Source organism: Otolemur garnettii, unplaced genomic scaffold, assembly GCF_000181295.1.
Source record: "Otolemur garnettii isolate 467f Iridium unplaced genomic scaffold, OtoGar3 scaffold00159, whole genome shotgun sequence".
In the NCBI taxonomy this organism is placed as follows: Eukaryota; Metazoa; Chordata; class Mammalia; order Primates; family Galagidae; genus Otolemur; species Otolemur garnettii.
The window spans coordinates 56,850-60,628 of record NW_003852554.1 but is presented as its reverse complement, the minus strand read 5'-3'; the positions used below and the strand labels follow the sequence as shown (position 1 = coordinate 60,628).

At 41.5% G+C, this 3,779-nt stretch overlaps 1 protein-coding gene across 2 annotated transcripts in view; it reads left to right on the top strand.

Annotated features, from left to right (window-relative positions):
• ZYG11B (zyg-11 family member B, cell cycle regulator) overlaps window positions 1–3,779 on the top strand; it is an 83,913-nt gene that overhangs the window by 38,114 nt on the left and 42,020 nt on the right. The window lies entirely within an intron of this gene.

Below are 3,779 nucleotides of genomic sequence, written 5' to 3'. Positions count from 1 at the left end.
GGTTGCTGTGAGCTATGACATGATGGCACTCTACCTAGGGCAACAGAGTGAGACTCAAGTCTCAAAAAAAAAAAAAAAAATCCATGTTGCAGAAAATAGGGCAAAACATCCAAAACTCATTTTCCATTTAGATCTTGAGTTTGTGATAATTTCTTTTTTTTTTTTTTTGAGACAGAGCCTTAAGCTGTCACCCTGGGTAAAGTGCTATGGCATCACAGCTCACAGCAACCTCCAACTCCTGGGCTCAAGTAATTCTCCTGCTTCCGCCTCCTAAGTAACTGGGACTACCGGTGCCCACCACAATGCCCAGCTGTTTTTTGGTTGCAGCCATCATTGTTGTTTGGTGGGTCTGGGCTGGATTTGCCTGCCAGCTCTGGTGTATGTTGCTGGCACCTTAACCGCTTGAGCCACAGGCACTGAGCCAAGTTTGTGATGATTTCAGCAAATAAACATAGAGGATCTATTATGGGCCAGGCACTATAAAATACTGGGATACAAAAATGAATAAGACGTCCATTTCCAAGCTGGGTATGGTGGCTCACACCTATAATCCTGACATTTTCGGAGTTTGAGTGGGGTGCATTGCCTGAGCTCAGGATTTTGAGACCAGCCTGAGCAAGAGCAAGACCCCATCTCTTCTAAAAAGTAGAAAATCTAACTGGGTGTGGTGGTAGACACCTGTAGTCATAGCTACTTAGGAGGCTAAGGAAAGAGGATCTCTAGAGCCCAGGAGTTTGAGGTTGCTGTGGGCTATGATGCCATGGCACTCTACCCAGGGCAAGAGAATGAGACTATATCTCAAAAAAAAAAAAAAAAAAAAAGACATCTGACATCTGTTTTCTGTTTCTAGCAGTATATTATTGATCATATAACCTATTTTATCCTCAGGATGAGTACTAAAAGTGCTGCTTGATTTTTTTGTTGTTTGTTTTAGGTCATTTGAAATTGAGCAGTGAGTTGGCAAGTTAGTGAAAAGAGACCCAAAACAAAGTAAAAATGGTACCCCAGACTGGTGATTGGACTACTAAAATCAGCTTCTCTCATTTAGAGTAATTGCTAAAATAAATGAAATTTAGGCTTTGGTGTCCAGCCTCTAGAAGCCAGCTGGACAGAAGATGTACCTCTACCATAAAGCTATGACCTCCCCCTCCCCAAAAGGATACATCCTTAGGAGGGAGCTATAAATTGCATCTGTTGGAGAAACAACAAAAGAGTTAAGCCCCCCAAAATTAGAAGGATAATAATTAGATAAAAGTAAAGACTTGGGGCTCGGCGCCTATAGCTCAACCGGCTAAGGCGTCAGCCACGTACACCTAAGGTGGCGGGTTCGAATCCCCAGCCCGGACCCGCCAAACAACAATGACGGCTGCAACCAAAAAAAAATAGCTGGGCGTTGTGGCGGGCGCCTGTGGTCCCAGCTACTTGGGAGGCTGAGGCAAGAGAATTGATTAAGCCCAAGGGTTTGAGGTTGCTATGAGCTGTGGTGCCACGGCACTCTACTGAGGGTGACATAGTGAGACTCTGTCTCAAAAAAAAAAAAAAAAAAAAAAAAGTAAAGACTTGGTGCCTGTAGCTAACTGGTTAGAGCACAAGCCACATGCATGGGGCTGGTGGGTTCAAAGCCAGCCCAGGCCTGCTAAACAACAATGAAAGCTGCAACAGCAACAAAAATAGTAGCTGGGCGTTGTGGCGGGCGCCTGTCGTCCCAGCTACTTGGGAGGCTGAGGCAAGAGAATTGATTAAGCCCAAGGGTTTGAGGTTGCTATGAGCTGTGGTGCCACGGCACTCTACTGAGGGTGACATAGTGAGACTCTGTCTCAAAAAAAAAAACAAGGGTTTGAGGTTGCTATGAGCTGTGGTGCCACGGCACTCTACTGAGGGTGACATAGTGAGACTCTGTCTCAAAAAAAAAAAAAAATATATAAAAGTAAAAATTAATGAAATAAAATACAAACATACCATACCATTGGATCAAAGAGGATCAACAAGACCAAGAATTGATTCTTTGAACATACATGTATTTAATAATATCCAAAAATCATTAGCAAAATTGATCAAGGAAAAATGAAAGATAATACAAATAAACAAGTTTAGGAAATGATGGTAGAGGACGTGGGGAGCCATTATGAGGATAGAGTTCTCTTTCTGGATGAGGAAAGTGTTATAATGGTTGCACAACTCTGAATATACTAAAAACTATCAAATTGTACACTTTAAGCAGGTAGTTTGTATGGTATGTGAATTATACTGAATAAAGCTGTTATATACAGAGTGGCCACCTGTATTTAAAAAAAAGATGTTTGGGGGCGGTTCCTGGGGCTCAGTGAGTAGGGTGCTGGCCCCATATACCAAGGGTAGCGGGTTCAAACCTGGCCCCAGCCAAACTGCAACAAAAAAATAGCTGGGCGTTGTGGCAGACGCCCATAGTCCCAGCTACTCGGGAGGCTGAGGCAAGAGAATTGCCTAAGCCAGTGGTTCTCAGCCTTCCTAATGCCTCCTAATACCGCTACCCTTTATTTTAATACAGTTCCTCATGTGGTGGTGAACCACAACCATATAATTATTTTCATTGCTACTTCATAACTGTAATTTTGCTACTGTTTTGAATTGTAATGTAAATATCTGATATGCAGAATGTATTTTCAGTGTTACAAAGGGGTCGCAACCCACAGGTTGAGAACCACTGGCCTAAGCCCAAGAGCTGGAGGTTGCTGTGAGCTGTGATGTCACCACACTACCAAGGGCAACAGAGTGAGATTCTGTGTCTTTTAAAAAAAAAAAAAAGTTTAGCCAGGTGTGGTAGCTCACACCTGTAATCCCAGCACTTTGGGCAGCCATTACAAAAATGAAACAGGAAAAAATTATTACCCTGCATTTGTAGTCCTAGCTACTCCAGAGGCTAAGGCAAGAGAATTTCTTAAGCCCAGGTGTTCAAGGTTGCAGTGGTCTATGATCATGCCACTATTAGCCTGGAAGGCAGACTTATCTCTAAAAAAAAAAAAAAAAAAATGTTTGCAAAAAGCACAGCAAATTGGCATCAGTCTGTGTCTGTGTTTAGTCATAAAACAGAATAACAGAATATTGAAAAATAGTGAATGATGGATGAATTATAACTCCAGACTACAGTCTAGATCAATCTCATATAAGCTGCGTATAAAAAGTTGCAGAAGAATCATACATACGTGTGATTCCAGTTATTTACAGTTCAAAAACTTACAAAACTATATGGCGTATTATTTAGGGATATAAATATGTGCAAAAAAAAAAGCAGCAAGAGATTGTTAAACACAAAATTCAGGCTAGGGGCTCCTCTGAGAGGAAATAGAAGGGGACAAACAGAGTTTGCTAATGACAGTATTGGTGACAGGTTCTTTTTCTTGTCTTTCTTTTTTTTTTATTAAATCATAGCTGTGTACATTAATACTGTCCTGGGGTACAGTGTGCTATTTTTATATACAATTTGAAATATTTTCATCAAACTGGTAGATTCTTTTTCTTAAACAAGTGGTAGGTACACAGATATTCATTGTATTGTTATCCTTATGTCTTTGCCATGCAAAGTGTGTTTTACTAACCAGCTGTGTTGGCATCCCCTGCAAGTTCGTAAGTAATGCAGAATCTCAAGATCCCAGACCTACTGAATCTTTTTTTTCTCCAGACAGAGTCTCAGGCTGTTACTCTGGGTAGAGTGCTCCAACATCATAGCTCATCGCAACCTCAAACTCTTGGGCTTAAGTGATTCTCTTGCCTCAGCCTCCCAAGTAGCTGGGACTACAGGT